The sequence below is a fragment of the Notolabrus celidotus genome, chromosome 13, assembly GCF_009762535.1.
Source record: "Notolabrus celidotus isolate fNotCel1 chromosome 13, fNotCel1.pri, whole genome shotgun sequence".
In the NCBI taxonomy this organism is placed as follows: Eukaryota; Metazoa; Chordata; class Actinopteri; order Labriformes; family Labridae; genus Notolabrus; species Notolabrus celidotus.
This window is the reverse complement of record NC_048284.1, coordinates 30,457,403-30,471,431: the sequence shown is the minus strand read 5'-3', so window position 1 is coordinate 30,471,431 and position 14,029 is coordinate 30,457,403.

The following is a 14,029-nucleotide window of genomic DNA, read 5'->3' as shown; positions in this document are numbered from 1 at the left end:
GCTCATCCAGTTCCTCATACATCTGTTTAATGGTCTCAACTAAGGCCTGATAGAAAGTAACTAATGTATTCCTCTTTGTTCACTGCTACACACCAGCTTTGTATCCCTGGAGTTTGGATCTTGGCAGAGTTTATATAGAATAAAAAATGATTGCTTGAGTTTTCAGACTGTCATGAAAGCTTCACACAACTGCAGAGCTCACATGCTTATCCAAGGCTGGACAGATAGTTCTGAGCCACAGTGCAAAGCTTGTGCAACCAGGCCCTTCCCAGACTTCCTTAAATAACCCTCTCCTCTGAAGCGCTCCATCTTCCTGATCAGACTGTCAGAAAAATACCAGCATATCATTTGGCTGCCGTCGCCTCTAACCTTTGGAGCTTTGGATGTGAATGTGTCCAGAGCAGATGGCTAATGAGGCAGTAAGTGAGCTAAATACCAGGCTTTCTTCCATTGACAGCACTCAGAATACAGTGAAAACATTTCCATTAAAGTGACAGTGAATGCTGCTGCCTCCAGTTCCTCGTGGACTACTTTGGGATTGGAGTAACCCATGAAGTCAGGACTAAACAGGATTTTATGGGTTTTAAGGCAGCGGATGCCGCCGTAACTGGACTGAGTCTTTATCTACAGTATATATGGACTTACCGGGCTTGTTTCATTCACTGGGTTCCTTTTAGTTACCATGAATTATTTATAATAGTGCAGCAATCTATCCATGTGCCATTGTACCTTAAGTTGGCAGGGAAGCACGACACAGGGCTTGTACAGAACTGCTTGTTGCATGCTGCAGACGTGCGATAATCTATCTTTCTAGTTGTATATTTAATAGAAAGGACTTAAAAACATGGAAAGCTTTATCAGTGATGTAACCGCCTTAAGTGAACATTTTTTTATACTCCAACATGGTTCAGTGGCTGTACTTGTATTGTTTGTTCTTTTTTCGTGTGAGTACAAAGAGTGATTGCATAGTTACATTTTTGGTTTTCTAAGCTGTGTTTCATCCAGCTTAGCATTTAATCATGTCACTAAAAAGGTAGCACAAAGCTATCCCAAGGCTGGACATGCTGTGATAACAAGTGCTGCAGTTTTGTTCCACAGCTCAAGTGTTTGAGTCAGATTCTACCTTGAAATCTCCACTTTTTAAATTAAATATATATATATATATATACAGGGGCATGATTTCACTTTGAGAGGAGAATTTAAATCTAAAACATGTCTGTGCATGTTAGGTGTGCAGCTGGACCCAGGAGGTAATTAGCCTAGCGTAACGTGAAGTCTTGAAGCAGGGGGAGAATGCAAGTCCAGCTCCGCAGAGTTCAACAATACCCTCACAGAATCTTTAAAGTTGGGGTGTCCATTCCTAATCCCATTAACTTTTGGTCCAGTTTATTGAAAGTCTTCTTCAGGGCCTCTTGCTGTCTGCTCTGTGTGGGTGGTGTTGGTTCACAGCCCTGCCTTTGTAAACTGGTGATAAACAAAGTGAGCTGAACTAAGTCAGACAGTAAGGGACAGAAAGCCTCCAGACATCACACTAAAACCTTTCCCTCTTCAATGAGCTGAGCTACGTGATGGTGAATAGTATGTAATGCCTCTCCTACTAAGACTAATATACTCTTGATGAGCAGAAGTTTCTGATTCTACTTTACTGCCCAATGGTTACATTCTTTGGAGCAGCTCTTTGGTACAAAACATGGACTGTATGAATAATGGATGAAGGCACCAAGACAAGATCCAATTTCTAGACTGCAAACATTAAACCATGAAAATGAAAACTGCAACCGCATGTTTCAACACTAGAGGTCGCTGCTTGGAACGAACAAAGTTACCGTTATAAATGTTTATTGGTGTTAATCTTGGTTTGAGAAATCAAAGCTATTCTCTGAAGTTTCACCAAAAGTCCAACGTGTTGCCCGAGTTCCAAATATGAGAACTCAGTCAGCAACTCTAACTATGTCCTGTTAGCAAAAACAAAGACTTTAAGAACAACTTTAAGAACAAAGTGGTGAAGCTAGTGACTTTAGATGAACAACATCAGATCAGACTTCCAAGATGTAGCTTGGTGAGATACATTTGGGAAGTTTTGGTGGAACATTAATGCGTACAAGAGATTGATGTGATGAAATGGATGCAGCCTGGTTATGTTACGGCACCAAAACCAGGCTGTCCATTTTGTTTTACTTGATTCCTTCAGAGCCGTTTATGTGTGTGTTGGGGGGCGGAGTCACATTAATCCGTTTGACCCAGAGCAACCAGAGAGGAGAAGAATATCTGTATTTAGACTTTCTGTGACTATTTTTGTCAGTGCAGTTACATAGCTGGCTGGATATGTGGGACAAGACGGCTCTCCCAATTTTTATTCCACTTTTTATTCTGATTGGTTGATATTTGAAGGCAACACAAGGCCTTCCCAACAAATCTGAGGTGATTGAGAGGTCTGGGACCAAGTAGGTCAGGCTGTGTCCTCCTGCTAATTTCCTAGCTGCACAGTTATGAGAATGAACTCTGCAAAATGTTAAGTCCTAATAAAGCCTCAACTTTAAAGGGATAGTTCTGTTTAACTGAACTGTGGTTGTATGAGGTACTTGTCTATGGTAAGTGTATTACTCACAGAGGTTCCCGGTCAGCTCGGCCCCTTTCTAGAGCAACTGTCCAGAGAAACAAGAAGCTATACGCAACCACTGCAGACGAGGTCAGCCCTACCAGGAAACTGAGCTCATTTTAAGAAAGTCCAACCCAAACACTGATGCAAGTTTTGCATCTCAGTTAGAGATCATTTTCAACACCAAAGTCTGACATGATGGTGCTGACACAGTAATGTGTGTAGTGTTTATATCAGCTCAGTCCCCTTCAGCAGCTAACACAGTGTATGTTGATAAGGTGAACATCTGATGTGGACCATGGTTTGGGCCATTATTTGATAATTAAAAAAAAACAGTGAGAGCTGAAAACTTCCTCTGAAGACACTCTTCCATTCAGCCTTTCTGGTTTAACTTCTAAAAATTGAAGAAAGCGGGTAAAACAGCGACATTAAGGGAGACAGGAACTCTGGACGTGAGCCACTGGTATCCTCTGATTCAGAAAGGTCCTGTTACCTGTTGTTACCAAGTCCCACTCCTGACAGCAGGAGCTCTCTGGGTTCATGGGCTCACAGTTTACACACCTGCAGCACCAGGTAACTCAGGATCTCTCTGCGCTCCAATTAGAGAAGAAGTTTCTTTCTTCTCTCCTTCAGTCTGTTGAGTCTAGTTCGTCCTCTGTAAACTTCAGGTCATGAAGGTTTGGTCGTATTTTTGTCTCTTTCGAAGACAGCAGACCAGAAGAGCTGAGGAACACGTACACCGACATTCATGTTTGGGTTGGAGTTCCTTAAAATGAGCTAAATTACGTGGTATAGCTGACCCCCGTCTGCAGCTGTTAGCCTCACTACTGTACAGTCGGTTTCCTACACAGGGGCAGAGCTGGAACTACCTGTGGTTAATACACTTACTATTGACAAGTACCTCATACAACCACATCCCTCTAACTGTGATTTCTTCTCCATTAATTGGTCATAGCTTCACTGCAGCAATTATTTTCCTGGACTCCATGTGATGTTAAGATGAATGATTTTAAGATGAAACAGTTTCTCTGTAAAAGAAACAAGACAAGAAAGACGAGCACGCTCTCAGATCCGTCAGCTTCCAATCAAGCATCATTTCTACCTTCTACTCCAGAAAACATTCAGAATGTAACGCTTTCAGAGCAAATTTCATAATAAAGTCTTTCTTTCACACGTGTGTTCAGAGTCCTGGTTTATTCCTTCAAAGATCAAAAACAGAAGTTTTGAAGCTGTGCCTTTGTGAAGCTCCTGCACTGTTTTCTTATGACTGTAATGTTTCACTGAAAACATTCATAACTTCCAAGAATAACGTATCAGACACAATCTTCCCGTGTGACGCACATCCGTCTTTAATCCTAGTTTCACAGAGCGCTCCGGGCACTTCTAATCCCCAAACAAACAGATCACGTCAGATTCGTCCATTCTACCACTACTTAAAAACGCAGCGCTGCAGGAAGGATCCCACACTCATTTGTTGTTTATCAATGCAGCTGCTGCTTGAAGGTAACACTCTGACTCATGCTCTCATATTTCTGGCTGTGTTCGGACGAGCCGGGACATTCTCGAGGACTCGTTGTCCAAAGAGGATGTCTGTGCTGAGGATCGTAACATGCTGTGTCTGGCATAACATAATACACATTTACAGACATTTCTCTGAAAAGCCTACAAAAAAAGGAAGCATGATATAAATAGTTTACAAATCCCAGAGTGTTTGTGTGTAGGAGTGTGTGTCTGTGTGTGTGTCTGTGTGTGTGTCTGTGTGTAAAGCCAGCAGCTCTGTGGAGTTTGGTCGGATTTAACAGGAAGTAAAAGGATCTGATTTGAACCGAGTGTGACCCAGATGTGGGGTTTTGGGGCTGTTTCCTTTTTAACATTTGTTCAGTAGACATGAAATAACGTCTGGGTTACAGGGGTAAAATAAAAAACTCATTTAATACTATGATCCAAACCAACATCAACAGAGATGTTCTTTTACGGCAAGTCTATATTTAAAAATATCTACGCAGCTCAGGAAAATGAAATGTGTTTCTGTTATCACGACGCCGATGAGTAACTCTAGGATGATGAAACCTTATTATGTCGTGCCTGCTCTTTTCTAGTTTCTGGTTTGCTATGTTAGTCGGTCGTCCCAGTTTTATTTTGTAGTTTTACCTTGTGCTCCATGTTTTATTTCCTGTTTGATGCCTTTGTCGTGTATTTCTTTGGTCTGTTGTTCCCTTCCCCTCTGTGTTTCCTGTTTTATTTTGTGTGTACTCTCTCCTTTGTGTATCATTTCTAGTATTACTCTCTGTCTTTGTGTGTTCTTCCTCCTTGGTGATTGTGTGCCCTGCCCTGATCTGTTTCATCTGTGCCTTGTGACACATCTTTAATTACCCTGTGTGTGTCTCCTCTCTTTGTTGGTTCATTGAGTCGTCCCCTGTGTTCCCTGCTTCGTCACCCTTGTGCTTTTCGTCTTAACCTCTGTGTTTTTACCTCCCGTATCTCTGTGTTTTCTGTTTTGAGCCTTTATGATTTTGGGCATTGGATTTACAGACATTTTAAGTAAGTTTTGTTCTGATCTTTATTAAATATTTTTGTTAGTCTGCAGTTGGGTCCTCACCTTTATGTTTTTCCCTACAGCGGGACAGATTGGCCCAATTTTAACATATTTTGTGTCACTATGGGAAAAACAGAGGAGAACCCATGTGCAGACAAATAAAGATGTTAATGATAAAAGAACAAAAGGTACAAAAAAAGCGTACTGAAATGTCTAAGAAACTAAATTCAAAAGGAAACACAGAGAGAACACAAGGAAGACATACAATGATCCAAAACAGGACAACGGAAACAGAGAAACTAAATGTACAGAGCAATTAACACAGGTGTGAACCAAGCGAAGACGATCTTTACAGCAGAAATCAACATGTTTGAAGCCTGGTTCAAAAAGCTCTTCGTAGCTAATTTCTCTATCGGCACACACTGTACGGGGGTGAACCGGTTCAGAAGATATTAAGATTCCAAGTTTTTGCCCGAATAAGGACATGACTGACTTGATTACCAGATGGGAACACATAGCTGTTGGCTAGGAGGCTCAAACTCCGCCTCTTTACGCCACACTATGCCTGTTTCCGAAACGGCCTGCTACATACTACTTACTAATGTAGTAGGCAGTAGGTATTGCCTACTACATACTGCGTTTGAATTTAGTATGTAGTATGACTGTTCTGTCCGATCTGTCATGCAGCATGCTGAGCCAGACTTCGCTGGATTTCGGGTTTCGGAAAGCGGAAGTAAACAACGGCGAAGCCGATAAATAAAATGCTAATTTAGCATCCATTTATGATTTAAAAAGTTAGGAAGTGGTTTATATGTAATTTGATAACTTTCACAGCACCCACAAACGGATTTCCTCCCGTCAAAAAATGAGGAAAAAGAAAAAGCAGAACGAGCGCTGTGCATTATGGGAAACAGTACGCTAGGCAGACTGGTCCGATGCACACTGAGATATTTTCCCGTATCAGTAGACATCGGGGGGGTTTTGGCATACTGCAGATTTTGCTCTTGTTCACATACTACTTACTACATACTGAGTTTTGGACATATCAGTACGTACTGCTAGTATAGTAGACGATTTCGGAAACAGCCTATGCCTGGTTGAGTTCCGCATTTCCAATATGGCTGCCGCCGTCGATTGGCTTCAAAACAGCGCTCAGGAACAGATGGGTGACGTCACGGATACTACATCCATTTTTTATACAGTCTATGGTGTGAACACAGGACACAGGTGAAACTAACCAGGTTAGTTCCTCAAAAATGAGGGAAACACTAGAGCAGGAAGTAAAGCTAAACTGGAGACACAGGGATCAAGAACTACAAAATAAAATACAATATTATACACAAAGGACTACAACACAAGACATGGATCACTAAACACAAGGAAGACAAATGATAATTATACAGTAAACAGACAGGGAGGAAATATGGCATGAAACATGAGGAAAAGGGAAACTAAACTTTACTGAGTTTACAGTTTAGTTAAACCTCTCTTTTCTCCAAAAGGAATCCATCCAAAATGAAACCATAACCAAAAGTATCACTTTGTGTCATTGTGTCACTAAAAGATGACATTGTCATAGTGGAAATGACTCTGCTCTGAAATTGGGACCACCTGTAGCCCCTAATTGACCTCTGGCAGTCCCTGGACACCACTTTGGGAGCCACTCTCATAAAGCTTACAAGTAATGACAAGATAAATCCCAGGTTTGAGTCTTACAATAAAAATAACAAGAAGGAGATTTAAAATCCAAAAGAGAGGCTTGACTCACCAAGTTCACTTTCTTCCTGCTCTTGACAACTGTGAGAAATTTTTAGTGACTGGCTTCTTTAGCTAGCGTGGCCTTCTTGTGCATCTCTGTGTCAGTATACTGAGTTAGGTCACACTCACCTCCACAGCTTTATGAAAACACCCAGCAGCATGATGTGCAGGAGGCTTTTATTGATTCGCTGCTGACCGGCATGACCCATGTCCTCTTCCCTGAACATTGCTCGTTGTAGCTGCAAAGTCTGTTCCTTTTTACTGGTTTATCCATATTTATGTTCACACTTGTGCCAACTAAACACCATCTATGAACAAAACTTATTCCAGCAGGATTTAGCTCTGTTGATGCTCCAGAAATAAATGATGCTGCTGTCACTTGATGGATCTGATCAGTGCATGATGCGCTACTGTCTGTTTATAGAGAAGTAACATCAATCTATGGGACAAGGAGACTCTGGTTTGCCATGTCAGGCAGTTGTCAGTGAACGTAACCACACCCCAAATCTTCAAAACTATGATCAATGAAAAAATACACCCTCGGCACATTGTGTACCAGACTGTACACATGTTTGTTACTGCTTTAAAAATGGACGCTCTATCATAGGTGTTAATGGGGATTCCTGTGGACATTTGAGCCACTGCAATTTTGTTTACACTTCCTCATTAGCTTAATTTTTCAACATTGGGGGATGCCACCTGCTTGCAACCCATCATTTCAGGTGGTATATACCTGTGGAAAGAATGGCCAACCTTTCAGGCATTCTTATATAACCAGTGGTTTGGGATAAACAACTCCAAGCCCTGACTTCCTTTTCAGTGAGCTGCATTATTTACAGTCCAATTAGTAATTGGAGAACTGAGGCAAGTAAAGATATCCTTTGAGATATGTCTGCAAAAAAAAAAGCATCATTTCTTGGTTCTCTGCATACCCCAACGTTAATCTGTTTCTGGTGAGTCTCACTTTCACTGTAAATAGTAAGTCACACAGAGGCTTCACTCTGGCTAACCTCAGCTGTATGAACCTGAAAAAGAACCAAGTGTCTTGTGATTTACAAGTAACAGGTTGTAAGTTTGTTGAAATAACATCATGATGCAGGTTAGTAAATAGTCAAGCTTTGTCAGGTATGTCCTCAAGAGGAGAAGAAAACTGCCTCTCAAATGTTTGTTGTATGAATGGAGGTCGAATCAGTCAGGAAATCAAAATACTGGATAATAATAATAATAATAATACCTAAGTTTTATATAGCGCTTTTACAAGAACTCAAAGACGCTTTACAAGAGAGACAATAAATAAATACAATAAAGACATATAAGATAAGCAGACGACAAGGGAAGAGGTGGAATAATTAATGTGTGGGGAATGCCTGTTTGAAAAGGTAAGTTTTTAACTGTTTCTTAAATGAATGAAGTGAGTCAGAAGCACGGATGTGTGGGGGGAGAGAGTTCCAGAGGGTGGGGGCGGCTATGGCAAAGGCCCGGTCCCCCAAGGTACGGTGCTTGGATTTAGTAATGGGAGTGAGGAGGTTGGAGTCAGAGGATCGGAGGCAGCGGGAGGGGTGGTAGTACTGGAGAAGGTCAGTGAGGTATGGGGGGGGCCAGGTTATTGAGGGATTTGTACGTGGTGAGCAGGATCTTAAAATGGATGCGCTGTTTTACGGGGAGCCAGTGGAGCTGTTGAAGGACAGGGGTGATGTGGTCTCTGGAGCGGGAGTGGGTGAGTAGCCGGGCAGCAGAGTTCTGTACGTATTGTAGTTTTTGTAGATGGGAGGAGGGAAGACCATACAGGAGGCTATTACAATAGTCGAGTCGTGAGGATATAAAAGCATGAATTAGGGTTTCAGCAGCGGATTTGGAGAGAGTGGGACGGAGGCGGGCGATGTTGCGGAGGTGAAAGAAGGCAGTTTTGGTGATGTGACAGATGTGGGGTTGGAAGGAGAGAGTCTGATCGAAGATGACGCCAAGGTTTTTGATCTGAGGGGAGGGGGTGACTGAGTGACTGTCTATGGAGAGCTTGAAGTCCTGGGCGGAGGGGAGCAGGGATTTGGGGCCGATGATGATGATTTCAGATTTGTTACTATTGAGTTTTAGAAAATTGGTGGTCATCCATGATTTTATTGCAGATAGGCAGGTGGTGAGGGTGGAAACAGTGGCAGCGCTGATTGTTTTGGTGGAAAGGTAGAGTTGGGTGTCGTCGGCGTAACAGTGAAATTGGAGTCCATGATGGCGAATGATGTGACCAAGGGGTAGGATGTACAGAATGAAAAGGAGGGGACCAAGCACCGAGCCTTGAGGCTTTTGCAGCACAGCATCAAGCAGACTGTCGCTTAAGTTGAAGTTTTTCATCTAGAACAAATGTTAGCTGCTCTTGCTTGCAGATATCTGTTTATAGACACCAATGGATTGTCGTTGGATTAGAGCTGATGGGAGCCTGGATGCGATTACGGCGGATTCAAGCGACAACCTCTGGTCCCAAAATATGAAGCCCATGTGGAAGTCTTATAAACTGTAGTTCATCGAGCATCTTCTTGAGGATGGCTGCAGAAACACCAGAAACCACATACACACCCATTCAAAGAAGACAATCTTCACAGCAGAAATAATGTTTACAACCTGGTTAAAAAAACGGTTTAGGTCTGAAGAGCTAATTTCTCTATCGGGACACACCGTACTGGGGTGATTTTTTCCGAACGTGACAGTACAGAAGATATTAAAGCTGGGGTTGGTAATCAGATTTAGATACACTTTCTGTTATACTGGTTAAAATGATCTTTATGTCCCGATGGCAATCAATACATAATGTGTTTTTAAAAAAGAGCGGGGAAAAAGCCGCTATTTACAGCCGGAGTAAACCTGGGAAAACACCAACCAATCCATGCCACCAGGAGCCAAATGATGAAACCAATCAAATCCCGTCCTGCTGTTCTGCCCGTCTCCTGCGCGTACATTTCCCCGGCGTGCACTCCTCTGACTCCCCATCCCCTGCCTCTGCTTCCCCTGCCTCTATTTACTGCCCCTCTTGCTCGACCTCGGGCCTGCCCCCTCTGACCCAATGAGGTGCTTTGCTCAGGACTGTAGTCCAGATCAGGGTCTAAAAAGATCTCACCACGGGGGCTCTGACATGACATTTAGTAAGTCCTACAGAAAATGTATATGTATTGTTTATTATAGCTTTTCTCCTGATATCGTGTCACCGGTACAACTGGATAATTCTAGCATGACAGTTGTGAGTACTAACAGCAGCCATGTTTGTTTGTGTTTTTAACTTTCACTATGATAATGTTTTGGTGTTTTATTACTGCTGAGTGAGACATGAGTTGACGTAGTGCAAAACACAAACGATGTGCTGAGGACCAGTTTTGAATCCGTCCAGATCGTATGGTCACAAATCAGCGGTGCTTGTGAATGTGAGCGGGGGCGTCATTTTGAAGGAGCTCCAAGGGGAGAGGGAGAGGGGTTGGACGGAGTCCTGAGGAAATGCTACATTCAAATTCATGCTAGTTTTCTGTGATTCAAAACAGCACTTAAGAAACAGATGGGTGACATCACGGATACTATGTCCATATTTTGTACAGTCTATGGTCGGATTGTGTTCCGCCTATTTTTGCTCTCCAAACTGACTGTTTTCCTGCTAACACCAAAACTGGCTGAAATTTGATTTGGGAGTGCTTCTTGGATAACAAATAAAGGAAAACAAAAACACTTCTTTAGCTGAGATCAAGAACACTAAGTACTGATTCTATATTTTTATGTAGAATCTGTGAATAGAGAATTAACGCTTCCTGGTGAGATATGACATTTGTTGTTTGCATAGTATGGCCTGATGTACATCAGATTTCTTTACTTATGTTGTCTTTCTCTTTTCAGACTAGGGAAGAGGATTAGGGCCACTTTAAAAAGTCAGATTGCAACAAAATCTCAGATTTCTGAATTTTAAGATTATAGTCGGAATTATAACATAATTAAAAAAATAAAACATTTCCAACCTCAAAAAACTACTACCACAATACATTTTGTTCTTCTGTAGCAGATCAGTCAGGAGTGGTGAATGATAAAGATTTTCACATTCCATACATGTATGGCATCAGAGAAAAATGGCCTCTGTGTGAATGTGGTGAATGCTGCATGTATGCGTCGCTCTTTGCTCCATAAGCAGTCAAACTCATCCTTCTTGGTCAGTTAAGGTCACACTTAAACATGCAGAAAGTTGCCTTTGAACTGTATCAATGTGCTAATAATATTCAATGCAAAGCAGACATGAGAGGAAGCTTGGAATCAGTGTTTGCATGTTTCTGAGCATGCTCCAAAGACTCCCATACCCAGCTGTTTGGCTCAGATGTTTCTCGCAGTGTTTTGGACAAATGAAGAAGCTAATGGAGCACACTGAGAAGAAGCTTGACGTTATTTAACAGGATGACACTTCAATTATGGGTCCAGTCCAAGAGTTTGCTCTGCTCTCAGCTGGAGTCTGTATGTGAGGAAGACAAACTGCCAGATCTGAGAACGGGCCGCTTTGAAGACAAATCAAGACCCACTGCTGCCCAAATCTGCTGAGACACTTCCTCCTGTGGCCTCAGAAACTTTGATGACGTTCTTGTTTCTGTCCTCACTCGCTCTGAAATCTCGTTCTGTTCTGGCCCGCAGACCGATCACAGCTTGATCCAGACGATGTGCTGGCTCAGTGCTTTTGACCAACTGAATTCCCCAAATTTCCTTTCCTTCATGAGGTTGGTTTCTTTAATTTGCTCATTATTCATGTCAGGCTCAGTTGTTTCAAATAAAAAAAAGTTTAGTGATTCATAGTATGTAAGATTCTGGACTGACTTCAGAGGCAGAGAAAGACTTTGTAAATGCTCAAAGAACATGATTATGGTGAACTGGATTATTGGACTGCTATCAAGCCTAAATTAACATGAATTATTACTAAGCTATGATTGGACTTAACCCCATAGAAACAGAAAGTAGTCTGTCTCACTCCCCCTCTGCCTGTTGACTCTGTGGTAAAAACGTTAGTGTGGTCTCAGGCTGGTCTTGAGAGTGGGGTCATAATGAAAGTTAGTGGGCATGATGTGAGAGCATCCTGAGGAGCTACGTCCGGATTTGTCTCTGTCACGGTGCAGCAACCAAAAAGTAGAGGACCCAAAATGCAGGTTCAAAATAATTATTTAATAAACCAAAACTTACACACATAGACTGCATAAATAATGGACGTAGTATCTGTGACGTCACCCATCTGTTTCTGAAACGCTGTTTTGAGGCCAATCGTTGGCGGGAGCCATATCGCTGCTGTTGAGCGACTGTGAAGTAAAGAGGCAGCCTTTGAGCCTCCTAGTCAACAGTTAAAGTGTTCCTGCCTGTCAATCAAGTCAGCTGTGCCTCTCATTGGAAGACTTGTAATCTTAATATCTTCGAAATTGCTGTGTTATGAAAAAATTCACCCCCTGTACAGTTTGTGCCGATCGAGAAATTAACTATCCACACTACACTTGTCTTTTGTACCCGGCTGTAAACATGTTTATTTCTGCTGTAAAGATCAGCTTTTTTGAATTGGTGTGTATGTGGTTTCCGGTACTTCCGGAGCCAGCCTCAAGTGGACACTCGATGAACTGCAGTTTTTAGCACTTCCGCATTGGTCTCATATTTTTAGACCGGAGGTTGCTGCTTGTATACACACTGGGTAACGAGTAACAGGTCACAGGGGAGACCAGCAAGGCACAGGTGAGGACAATCAACAAGTAGGGAAAAAACACAAGACAAAGATCACACAACCAATACAGAACACCACACAGGGAAGAAACACAAGGACCATCAACAGAATGAAAACAGAAATTGACAGTAAACAACAAAGAAAACACAAAACAAAAGCAACTCATGACAGTCTCACAATGTTGGGATTCTAGTTTGCGTACCCATCGGCTCACTCACAATATATTATCCCTTACTTGCCCTGCTTCAACTCAACATAATCAGCCCGTTCTCTTGGCACTCTGCCCAACAGCAAGACGTTTCATGAAATGAGAATAATGTCTTAATTCAAAAGACAATAAAAAGTACATTTTGCATAAGCCATTATGACAATCAATTCAGGCTTCCATTTCTTGCTTGTAATGTTTTGAAAAAAAAAGAGATTTTACTCGACTTGTCAGATGAATGTGGATTATATTAAATTGAAAGGAGGCCTATTATGCTGATCGGTATTGTAATACATACAGATAATGTTAAATCAATCTTTATTTATATAGTGCAAAATCCCAACAAAAGTTATCCTCACACTCTTTACAAACAGAGCAGGTCTAGGCAGTGCTCTATGTTCTATTATTAACAAAGACCCAACATCAAGACAGGATAAGATCCAGTCCTATCTTACAGACAGGACTCAGTCTGATCTCATCTTAATCCACCATGAGCAGAGCACTTTGCAGCATTTAGCAAGTTACAGTGGCAAGGACAAACTTCCTTTAACAGGCAGAAACCTCTAGCAGGACCAGACTCATGATAGACACACATCTTCTGAGACCGTGACTGAGAGAGGGAGAGAGGGACATGAAGAGAGATAGAGAGAGGGATGATCGTGGTGAGACAGATAGTAGTAGTTGTAACAGCTGGAGTCTGGCACGTCCACAGCAGCAGGCCGTCTACGGCAGAGATCCAGAGGAACCTACGAGACAAGGGAGCTCAGGGACTCCAGAAAGGCCTATGGTTAGTAACTTTAATGGGACAGGCAGAAAGAGAAGAGAAAGGGAAAGACAGGGTCCCTGTGTGTCACTTCCCCCGGTAGTCTAAGCCTATAGCAGCATAACTAAGAGCTGGTCCAAGCATGATCCAGCTCTTACTATAAGCTTTATCAAAAAGGAAAGTTTGAAGCCTACTCTTAAAAGTAGAGAGGGTGTCTGCCTCCCGGACCCTGACTGGTAGATGATTCCAAAGGAGAGGTGGCTGATAACTGAAGGCTTGACCTCCCATACTACCTTTAGAGACCTTAGGCTCAATTTTACAATGTTGGATGTTTATACTAAACCACAGCAAAGTTTCATAATGTGATACAATGATGTTAGTATGATCCCCAAACGCTCTGCTCTTTGTTGATCTCTTGGATGTGAAGGAAAGTCACAAATATGACTTTTTCTGCAGAGGCA